Source organism: Schistocerca serialis, chromosome 4 (assembly GCF_023864345.2).
Source record: "Schistocerca serialis cubense isolate TAMUIC-IGC-003099 chromosome 4, iqSchSeri2.2, whole genome shotgun sequence".
In the NCBI taxonomy this organism is placed as follows: Eukaryota; Metazoa; Arthropoda; class Insecta; order Orthoptera; family Acrididae; genus Schistocerca; species Schistocerca serialis.
The window spans coordinates 494,631,606-494,644,203 of NC_064641.1; the positions used below are offsets into that span (position 1 = coordinate 494,631,606).

At 40.9% G+C, this 12,598-nt stretch overlaps 1 protein-coding gene across 1 annotated transcript in view; it reads right to left on the minus strand.

Annotated features, from left to right (window-relative positions):
- Positions 1 to 12,598, minus strand: part of LOC126474571 (tRNA dimethylallyltransferase-like) — a 627,506-nt gene that overhangs the window by 557,614 nt on the left and 57,294 nt on the right. The window lies entirely within an intron of this gene.

Sequence of the window (12,598 nt, forward strand, 5' to 3'; positions counted from 1 at the left end):
GCAGCTTAACAGTCTTGCTATTTCTCGGGCCAAATTACATAAATGGGCTCCATACCAGTTCTGTTGGGTTCATATTGTAATGGTACCGTGGACAATGTAAAAATGCAGCATTTTTATGATGTGCTCGATGCCGTGAAAATGATTGTTTTTCATGTTTATACGATACTTACCTACCTCTGTGGTATAGAACGATGGACATAGTCCAAATAAAGAGGATTTGGTTTTTCATTTTAGCCTTAAACATTAAATTGTTACGTTTCCTTAATTTAAATGACACTTATGAACACTCTTTCAAGAACATCGATAGTTAGGAGTTTGTATCTGAAATGGCAACACGAATTTCGCGTCCACTATGTAATTAGAAACAAGAAGACGTGCATTATTCATGAAAAATGATGAGTTTTATAATTACGAGATGTAGGTATTTCAAATTGAGCGAGAGAAAAAAAAAAGATATTGGGCGGACTGGAACCAACGCACGAATAATAGCATTTGGTTTACATTCAATTACGCCACCGACTATGCTACACGTTCTATGCGTGTTTGCATATCAACTGCATTATATACAACGCTGGTATCTTCAAAACCGATTATCTCTGTAAATTTGTGAAAAACATTAAGAACAGCCTATATCTCTGCACTTTTTAACCGTGTTCCACGCGCGTGTTTCACTACGGAACTGAAAGCAGCCTCAGTCATTTTCATACTGCGCATTAACAGCGCGGCATCACAGCACAACGCTGCAGAGGCTGTGACTACACGATTTTTGAAACGAAAACTACGTAGCTAAAGCGTGATTAAGAAAAACGTTGATGGCTGTACATACATTTTAATATCTTAAAGTTTCATTTAACATAACTTAGTAATAAGATATGTAATACATAGGACATATTTCCAAGAGCGTAACACCACCAGTATAAGTTTGCTACGGCTTCCTACCAACCATCGCGTTTGTGTTTGTTTACATCAGGTTTATTCTTATGATATACTGATTATAGTTGAAATCTGCATTTGCCGCTTTGTCGTCACTTCCCCAAGAAAGTTCAAACTTATTTCTCTGCAGGCAAGTTGTTGCTCACCGTCTTTCTCGACGTCCTATACTCATCGAATTCCTTGAGGACGGAAAAACCATTACAGTGACGTGTACTGTGACACACTCCGCAGACTGCCCAAAGTCCATCAAGAGCAAACGGCCTGGGCTGCTTATGGAGGGAGTGGTTCTGCTCCACAATAATGCGCGTCTACACGTTTACAAGCCACACGAAGTGTAATGGCCGAGTTCACGTAGGGCCAGCTTGAGCATCCGCCCAACAGCCCGGACTTCCGTGTGTTTCGTCCGCTAAAAACGAACTCAAAGGGAAGGGGCTTCACCTCGGGTGACTAACTGAAGGACACAGTGGAAGACTGGATCCGTCACAGGTGCAAGGAATCCTTCGGCTCGTGAAATATTGGGTGGTTGTGCTCAGGCCTCTGGTGATTACTTTTGAGTAAAAACTTCCATTACACCCACAGTGCTGCTTCGTAACTTTTTCTTTTGAACATTCTTCACATCCATCAACGAGCATGAAATAACTCTAGCCGCTGATAATGCACCAGCAAACGTAGATATCTATGGTCGTCTCACATTAAGCACATAAAAACTGACACGATATACATTGTACAAGGTCAGTGGTAGTCAGCCTGGACCCCTCAAGCCCACCAGTGGGCATTTCAGCTTTCATGGTGGGCGTTACCTGGAGGGATATTAAAAACATTTTAGTTAGATTTTCATAAAACTGACAAATATTTGATAATTATTATTATGTTTTAATTTGTTGTAACTTTGCTTTAGAAATCTTACAAAGTTACGTTAACTTCCCTACTTTGTACATCACCATAACTGTGACACTGGTGGACGCTTAGAAAAATTTGCTGCTAACAGAGATACAAAAGTAGGCGTTGAGTCGAAAAGGTTGACTATCCCTGTACTAGCGAAGTTGGACGGAGAAAAATTTCTGTCTCGCCACCATACAGTGACTTGGAAGTGTAGTTGGAACTACAGAGCAATTTTAGTATTTGTGGGCTGTGAGGCATAAACTGCTGGCAAAAAAGTGTGTTTTAAACGAAATGAACTGGCTGGTATTAAACAACGGCAGAAAATTGGGAAGAAGTCGAGTCGAGCACAGCATTCAATGCAACTAAAACAAGAAATAAGGCGTTGAATATGATGTTACGAATAAAGCAGATTGATAATATAAGAAATGAAGAGTTGTTTTTGAAAACAGTAGGCCAGGGAGACGAATGCAGATATTGCTTATAAGGTGAAGGGGTATCTTTTGTGTCAAATGTTATCTTGAAGTAGCATTTTAACATAGGAGAGAGCAACTGAAATTATTGGGGGAGGGGAACAAAGGAGAATAGAAGTAAGTTTGAGGATTTTGAGTCTAACATTAGAACAGGATTAAGCCAAATAGAGGGTAACAGCACACTAATGTAACGACTATAAAACAGATACGTACGTTCGCTTATTTTGGTTATCTTCTGTCTCTCAGTAACTTGATAGATAGTTGATGCAATTTGTTGATGTTTTATTCTGTCATTTAGAGTTAAGTATCCCCTTACTCGAAGCGACTGCCATAGAGGAAACACGCGAGGTCCGCATGGGAAATGACAGTGACTAAGTCCCGAGCCTTGCATGAAAAACAATATCTCTGGCTGGGCGATCGCTAACAGCCAATGCGGCGCGGAACTGAAGGGGGTCACGCTATCGCCGTAGTCACGTCACAGCGAAAAATCAAGTTGCGGTATCTTCTATGGACAGGAAACACTAGCAGAGCAGCATGCACCCTTCTCGTGATAAAATCGTCTAGCGCCAAACAGCTGTTCTACTTCGCTGCAGCCATAAGTACTGCAATAACTTCATAAGAGGCACTTTAACATGAGCCAGTAGCATGAAGTTGCCTCCACAGAGTTGCTAGTCTGTGTGACAACACAAGATACTCGCTCGTCTGTATGACAACACAGATGCTCCGAAGACCACCAACTGAAGGTCGACAATGTTTACGTAGTTAAGTACCATCTTTCTTACATCCCGGAAACGATCGGATGAGCACGTCTGACTTACCGACTACAGGAGTTTCCGTAAATTACATCATCATGAATTCCTGGAAATTCATAAAAAAAATCAGTCTGGATTATTACGCCATGAAGTAATACGAAACATACAGTTGAACCTGACTGCTGAAACCTGATATGGGAAAACACGAACAGAAAATTACAAATTAATGAACATCATGAGTTTAAAAAGTTTCGAGACTAGATTAATAAAGAACAGAAAAGATATTGATTTTAAGGCTTCGGGTGTTCTAATGTCCCCCCCCCCCCCCCTCCCTCCACGCTGGAGTACAAGGCACGGAATGTTCATACAACTATCTGCAACTGTCAGAGAAAGTCCTCTTTTTGGGATGATCAACTCTCTCGTCACAATGGCTTGAACGGTAGTTACGTCGTCAAAGGGTTGACCCTTCGCATGAATTTCTGTACTTTGTCACATTGTGGCATGTTCGTACCCGTGACGATATTTCCTAGAAAGAAATTGTCCCCATTTTGCATCGCAATCATATCGCTGTAGGCATACAAGCGTCGTTCTTGTTGAGGAGGTATGTCTTGCACAATTCACAGATAACGCTCCACTAAGATTTGTACAACAATGTTGACACGCTACGGTCATACGTCCACTACTGAACAGTACCTGCTCACAAGTGACTCGTCTAATGCATATCTGTTGTTGACAATTATTAGTTGAAGATGCAGTGTAGAAACTTTTTGTCGGGCGGCGTATATTTCCGCCTCTCCATTTTAATCTTTACTCAAGAGAATTGACAGAAACTACTGAATATTTTTAAGTTTGTGCCAAAGCAGAATATATCGTGGGATATAAATAGGAGTGAAACAGACACCATTATTTTAAACGAAAAACCGTAGTTATCTGCTGTCACTACTGACAAACACCGGAAGTTCGGGAATTAAATATAGTCTGAAAGTTAATTTTCCGAACACACCATATACAGTCTTAGCTTGTCAGTATCACAATGGACTATCGAAATAGCTGAATCATCAATTAGCTGAGAGTAAGAGATCGTTAAACTACCTGGGATACACGATTTCAGAAATTTTTAGAAATTTTCAGAAATCCACAGCTGAATTGGCAAGCTTCAACAGCATGAAAATCTCAGAAGCATCAAATTTAAAATCCTGTAGCTGGGCAACATTATTAAATGGCGGAGGTACTTGGACGTTGAAGTCAAACACATTTTAAAACAAAAAATTTGAAATTAAATACTGAGGTGAATAAGTCTATCGTCATAAACCAACAGGGGAAAGAAAGTTTACGGCAAGTGAGCCGCAAATGACATTTACACTTTTTCAAGCAAAAAATTACCACCTTCTGGTGATCTTGCAGAGAGAGCTGTACACAAACATGTCAGACGAAGGAGATCAGCCCTGGTTGACATAAAATGAGACTGATTCGAAGTATATGCGCTCACCAAGTATTCATCTAGTGACTACCAGGATTCAGAGGGTCGATGTGGAAACAGAAGATGGTCTAGATGCGCTGCTTCCCAACTTGGTTGGCGCGCCCCAAACGAGGGTGGGGGGGGGGGGGGGGGGGAGGAGAGGTAGGCATTGAATGATTTATAGGGAAGCCGCGAAAAGGTCAGAAGAAAGCAGAAACATGTAATCAGACAAGTCAAGAATTTTACATTTTCATTCCAGAGACTGCACTGAACGTGGTGATTAGTAATGTTAATGAAGTAAGTCAAGTACTGTGAATACTCGTTTTTAGGAGACCTCAATGCTCAACATCAATCTTTAATTTTTCACAGAAAAGTCCGGTGGCTCTATAAGAGCAATATAGTAAGCAGGTTGTATGAACTGAAATCAAAAGTGGAACCATTTCTTTTGAGTAAAGGTAAAGGTAAAGGTAAAGCTGAGCGTCACTCTTCATGGATGAGAAGCATTATATTTTATCTAGTTTATCTTGCAGACTTCTTTGAAAGCCTGAAAAATGTGAATTTGAATCTACAAGAAACACCACAATAATGGATATAAATGATGCCCAAAGGGCCTTCTTAGATGTGAAGCGTCCCCTAGATGCTCCCATTACTAACTTTTCGTCATTTCATCGGATCAGTAAACTTCTAGATACGCAGCATTGCGACGTCGATGAGTGGAGAGTTTTCATCAATGAACACCTTCAAGAAAAGTTACGTTCTAACTTCATTTTCCTCCAGAATGAGATTTTCACTCTGCAGCGGAGTGTGATATGAAACTACCTGGCACATTAAAACTGTTTTAATCTGTCAGGAAGTTTCATATCAGCGCACACTCCACTGCAGAGTGAAAATCTCATTCTGGAAAGCCGGCCGGAGTGGCCGAGCGGTTAAAGGCGCTACAGTCTGGAACCGCACGACCGCTACGGTCGCAGGTTCGAATCCTGCCTCGGGCATGGATGTGTGTGATGTCCGTAGGTTAGTTAGGTTTAAGTAGTTATAAGTTCTAGGGGACTTATGACCACAGCAGTTGAGTCCGATAGAGCTCAGAGCCATTTGAACCATCATTCTGGAAACATCCCCCAGGCTGTGGCTAAGCCATGTCTCCGCAGTATCCTTTCTTTCAGGAGAGCTAGTTCTGCAAGGTTCGCAGAAGAGCTTCTGTACTGTTTGGAAGGTAGGAGACGAGATACTGGCAGAAGTAAAGCTGTGAGGACCGGGCGTGAGTCGTGCTTGGGTAGCTCAGATGGTAGAGCACTTGCCCGCGAAAGGCAAAGGTCCCGAGTTCGAGTCTCAGTCGGGCACACAGTTTTAATCTGCCAGGAAGTTTCATTTTCCTCATTTGTTCTCAGAAGACTGACTGTGTACATTAGCAAGATCATCCTTCACAACAGCATGCACTTCTGATCAAATACACGAGGATGCAACTGAATATTGGATTGTGATTTGAGGGCTAAAGATAAGTTTATTTCAACAAATGGGGTTCGAAGAACTTTGGGCCTGTTTCCTTTCTATTTACCCAGGAGTGGCAAAGAAAGCCTCAGACGGCCTCTTACATTACTCGTATAAATACCCATGTAACGCCGGATTCTCGACACTAGCCATCATGAAAACAAAACCCACCAGTCGCCTGAACGTAAAGAGTGACCTTAGATGTACTTTAACCTAACATTCAGGAGCTGCTTACTGAAAAACAGTTTCAACCGCCTCATCAATGTTTCGAATTTTTCTTGTGACTTTCATCACATAAAAAAATGTTAGGTGTGAAAATTACAGTTCAAGTGAAAACACAAGTGTGGATTGCAGGTCATTTTCAAATGAAGCTTTTCGAAAGGAGCATGAGATACTCTGGCAACGCAAAGAGCGGCACCAGGTAGAAAAGGTTGCGAACAACTGGCCTAGAGTTTCAAATTCGCAAGCTATCTTACTGATAGCACGCAGTATATGTAAGACAGGGAGATTCTGCTTTTGAGCTACTATTAACGTGGACAGCACAGACGTAACCAGAGACGGGCAACATCAGTTTGAAGAAAACCACAACATATAATGAATACTGATTAGTAGTAAGTTTATCCAGATCCACATGTGAAATTTCAAAATTACATGGACTTCCGACGTGAAAATGGTTCTCCCCCCTTAATTGCCTCCTTCCCACTCACCAGCTTACGTCATGGTTAAGCTCCTGATAGATACGGTGTTCTATTCATCTGGCAGCTAAGATAGGTACTTTTCGGACTTACGTCCATTTCCTTGAAGTACAGGCTGTAAGTCACAATCTAGAAGTCGACAACGTTTGGACTACGAAGACACGCCACGAAACATTAGTCAGGCAGTAATCCAGTTTGGAATAACTCGTCCATTGCGGTGCCTACTTTTAATCTACTGATGCTTCTACCAAGAGGAATAGAATAGTAACTCTTAACATAATATACATGATGTTCAAATTCCCAGATGCTGTGAGCACAAATCATGAAAACTAACGTGACCTCTTCGTTACTTGTTATCAAGGAGGTCTTATCTGACCTTCGAAAACAGATACTTAACGGTTCACACACAGATGTACATCGAATTGCCCATTCCCTCCACATCGATAAGCCATTGGTAACTTATGAAATAATTATCATTAAACTCGAGGTATGGATTGAGAAACGCCATCAGCCACAATTTTTCGTGTTTTATTCAGTACACTATGCCTTTCGGACCCTGTGGGTTCATCTTAAGGTGTAATTCGTCTTATTACATGCATTATCTGTTCTCTTGAATGAGATGAAATGCATATTCCTGTCACGAAAATGTTTGATGTTGGGTTATGAATGTCGTAAGTCAAACGCGGAAAATATGTGCGAAACAGTGGAAAAGATGCGTAGTGTAAACTTACCAAATAATCCAAGAAAAGCGTTTTTAACGTTTTAGCAACTTATGCTGTTAGAAACTTATGCTGTAACTAAAACGTTAAAAACGCTTTTCTTGGATTATTTGGTAAGTTTACACTACGCATCTTTTCCACCGTTTCGCACATATTTTCCGCATTTGACTTACGACATTCATAAACATAAAACCTTTCCGTGACAGGAATATGCATTTCATCTCATTCAAGAGAACAGACAAGGCATATATTAAGACGAATTACACCTGAAGACGGACGCACAGGGTCCGAAATGCATCGTGTACTGAATAAAAAACGAAAAATTGTCACTGAAAACGTTTTTTAATTCACGTCTCGAGTGTATTGAGTACAGTCACGTTTGAAGCTGCAACATACGGATAAAATTAAATTATCATTAAAACAAGAAGTGTTTTATAGTTACTTATGATTACAAGGCGTTTTAGTCCAACGTTTTCACTACATATGGAAGAACCAATGGAAACGTTACAGGAACCGTCGATCAGCTTCGGACCTGAAATGAGAAGAAAAATTAGTTTTAGGAGTACAAAGCGGGAAACAATGTCCAAACTGTAAAGATAGATTTAATCTATCGCCACGCACTACAAGACGGAAACCTAATGTTCCGGCAGTTTTAAATGTTTCAACAAGAATTGCTATAAAACCTAAGAAGCAGTCCCGTTCGACAATTGTGTAATTCCAGCAATACTTTAAAAAGTGTTATCATTAACACACTCAAACGAAATCCTTAAGTTTATTGTACCAAGAGAATTAATATAAAATTAGAAGCATCAAACAAAAACAGTGAAACTCAGTAAGTTCTCATCTCCTTAACGGAGCAACATTCAAATGTGGCCATCTAAGAATTTGATCTCGGATTACTTTGTTCCAAATTGTAATACATTACATAAGTGAGCTGACAGGTATACTTAAAGGATATAAAGTAGCTTCCTGAAACAGTACGATGCAAAACGAACAATAATAATAGTGAAAAAATCGCATTTGAAGATTAGTAGCTCAATGTGTAGCGTATAAAAGTTCTGTATTTGTGAGGTCCTTTGTTCGATTCCCAATTTTAGCGACTGTATGACTTATTTATAAATTCAACACGTATCAAACTGAAGTGTTTGTCAACAAATATTAAGTCATTACTTTTCAATCAAATTAAATGCGAGTATTCAAAACAAACTAATTTTTTAATAAAAGGCGAAACACAAATACACAATATTTTTCTTTATTTGGTGTTTGGTGAATAACTTTTTATTTCATAAAATTGAATCGATGTTTGTTAACTGGTAATTTCGTTTGATATACCGCGTAATCAAAAAGTCAGTATAAATTTGATAACTGAATAAATCACGGAATAATGTAAATAGAGAGGTACAAATTGACATACATGCTTGGAATGACATGGGGTTTTATTAGAACCAAAAAAAAGGAACGTTCAAAAAATGTCCGCTTCATCTGATCAGAATAGCAATAATTAGTATAACAAAGTAAGACAACGCAAAGATGATGTTCTTTACAGGAAAAGCTCAGTATCTCCACAATCATTCCTCAACAATAGCTGTAGTCGAGGAATAATGTTGTGAACAGCACTGTAAAGCATGTCCGGAGTTATGGTGACGCATTGGCGTCGGATGTTGTCTTTCAGCATCCCTTGAGATGTCGGTCGATCACGATACACTTGCGACTACAGGTAATCCCAAAGCCAATAATCGCACGGACTGAGGTCTGGGGACCTGGAAGGGCAAGCATGACGAAAGTGGCGGCTGAGCACACGATCATCACCAAACGACGCGCTCAAGAGATCTTTCACGCGTCTAGCAATCCTTATCTTTTTTTTTTTTGTTCTAATAAAACCCCATGTCACTCCAAGCATGTGTGTCAATTTTTACCTCTCTATCTACATTATTCCGTGGTTTATTAAGTTTTCAAATTTATACTGACTTTTCGATCACCCGATATATATATATATATATATATATATATATATATATATATATATATATATATATATATATATATATATATATATATATATATATGATGATAATGCTTAATGGTGACAAACTGCAGGAAATCATCCCTGAGAGGATAAGAAGCAAAGAAAGTCATACGACATATGGCTGGATGTGCGTCCCAAGGAAGTACACCCACTTCAAGTTGGGGATAAATGACTGTTGACAGTGTAGGTTTCAATGACTGAAAGCACACATGAGAACGCCCTAGACAAGTGGCAATGCCCAGTCTGTAACACTGCTTTAGGTCCACACACAGGCGGGTAGTGAGCCGGAACACCGTCATGTAAGGGCCACACTACCCTTCGCAGCACCAAATGCATGTCTCCCTGCAGGTGAGGCACAGTTACCAGCAGAATGTGCAGATATGCCTCGCCTGTGAGGCGCTGTGGAAGGGGAGAACGTCACAGGAGGCTGTCGCCAGTAATCCCCGCCCGCACACTGAGGCTCATCCGGTGCTTACATTTCGTTTCTACCATACCACGCGAATTCTCCGTAGCCAACAGGTGGGTGTTGTAAGGATCGACGATACCGCTCTCCGTAAAGCTATCTGTGAAAAGAACCGATGACAGAAATCCCAGCACTTATGTGGCCTGTGCGACGAACCAGCGACGTAACCATCACCGCGGTATCAAGTCCGCAGGTAACGTTCCACACACTAGTACAGCTTACACCCTTGCTGGCGGGGAACGCGGATGGTACTGATATCGGGATCACTGTCAGAAGGTCTTTAATCTACACCTGCAAGTGGTGTACCTCCGTCGGAATGCATTTTGGGCAAATGTCCGTATGACCTCTTCTCCTACGTATCCCAGGGATCGTTCCTGCTGTTTATCCCCGATTTAAAAATTCACCCTGCAGAATTTAAATAAAAAAATATAAATTGTTACTAATGAGAATCGAAACCAAGGGCTTCACACACATAAGACTTATAAACTACGCGTTCACATAGTATATTATGCTGCATAAATGCTATATGAAATACGCCTGCCATTTTGTCGAACTGTAATAACAATTAAGTCTCGACACAATTCTTTATTAACATTATAGAACTTCGTGCGCTACGGCGTTCCGCCAGCTTCGAAGGCTCTAAAGACAAAATGTAGCGAACACGAGAAAGAGAGCATGACATACAAAACACAATGTATTTGTTATATTCTATTTAAAGACATGCTCCGTTCTTCATGTACGCTACACTTTATTTCTAGATTCTTTGAAAATGGAGGAACGCAATAACGTGTAAGGTGCCGGCCGCGGTGGTCTAGCGGCTCTAGGCGCGCAGTCCGGAACAGCGCGACTGCTACGGTCGCAGGTTCGAATCCTGCCTCGGGCATGGATGTGTGTGATGTCTTTAGGTTAGTTAGGTTTAAGTAGTCCTAAGTTCTAGGGGACTGATGACCACAGTAGTTAAGTCCCATAGTGCTCAGAGCCACGTGTAAGGTATTGTGATGTTAATAAAGACTTGTGGTCAAAACTGAAGAGTGATTACAAAGCTATCCATTCAGTTACCCGTGATTCATTTAATATGATTGATATCTTTGTACTTATTAGCGCCACGACGTCATCTGATCCTAATGGTGACTTTTTTAAGTTGCTTTTGAGTACTGCGTCGTACTGTTTTAGGAAATTCTGTAAAAACGAAGAAACTCGAAGAGGGCTATTACGGAAGGTCTCACTGTTTGACCAATTTGTAATCTGGTTTCTCATATTAATTTCACCAAAGATCGTGCGCAAGTTTCTCGCTCCATCGCCGCACGGATCATTAGATGTAAAAGCAACGTTATGCCTCAGTGCAAAGACGGAGCGACGAACAGCCGTGTTTCCAGGGCAAGCCTTCAGACTGATCCACGAGACTGCTTTAAATGATCGGTAATTACAATTCGATACAGAAATACGAAATCCGTTTCATTTTGTAATATCCTCCACAGTAATCAGCGCCATTGCCGAAACCAGTGGGGATTTTAGAAGAGATTATGGCGGGTGGCAGGTGTAAAATACAGGGAGCGAAAGGCTATTTACAATTTGTACAGAAACCGGATGCCAGTTATAAGAGTCCTGGGGGCATGAAAGGGAAGCAGTGATTGAGAAGGGAGTGAGCCAGGATTGTAGCTTGTTGCCAATGTTATTCACTCAGTATACTGAGCAAGCAGTAAAGGAAACAAAAGAAAAATCAGGAGTAGGAATTGAAATCCGCGTAGAAGAAACAAAAACACTGAGGTTTGCCAACGACATTGTAATTCTGACAGACAGCAAAGGACCTGGAAGAGCAGCTGAACGGAATGGACAGTGTCTTGAAAGGAGGATATCAGATGAACATCAACAAACGCAAAACGAGGATAATGGAACGTAGTCTAGTTAAAACAGGTGATGCTGAGGGAATTAGATGAGGACATGAGACAAAGTAGTAGATGGGTTTTGCTATTTGGGGACCAAAGTAAGTGATGATGGTCGAAGTAGAGAGGATATAAAATGTAGACTGGCAATGGCAAGGAAAGCGTTTCTGAAGAAGAGAAATTTGTTAACATCGAGTATAGATTTAAGTGTCAGGAAGTCATCTCTGAAAGTATTTGTATGAAGTGTAGCCATGTGTGAATGTGAAACGTGGACGATAAACAGAGAAGAGAAGCTTTCGAAATGTGGTGCTACAGAAAAACACTGAAGATTAGATGGGTAGATTATGTAACTGATGAGGGTTTTCTGAAGAGAATTGGGGAGAAGAGAAATTTGTGGCACAACTTGACTAGAAGAAGGTATCGGTTGGTAGGACACGTTCTCAGGCATCAAGGGATCACCAGTTTAGTATTGGAGGGAAGCGTGCCAGGTAAAAATCGTACAGGGAGACCAAGAGATAAATACGCTAAGCAGATTCAGAAGAAGATAGGTTGCAGTAGTTATTCGAAGATGAAGAGGCTTGGAGAGGATATAGTAGCAAGAAGAGCTGCATCAAACCAGTCTCTGGACTGAAGACAACACCAACAACAACATGGTGAAAAAAATCAGCCTTTCGAAAGCGTTCCCCCAGAACGTGTAGAACCTCCTTCCGAATGCCCTGTCACATTTAAAGTTGTGATGAAGTATATATCACGTGTCGCGCTGTCTAGGGCGCCTTCTCTGGGTTTGTGTGTGTGTGTGTGTGTGTGTGTGTGTGTGTGTGTGTGTGT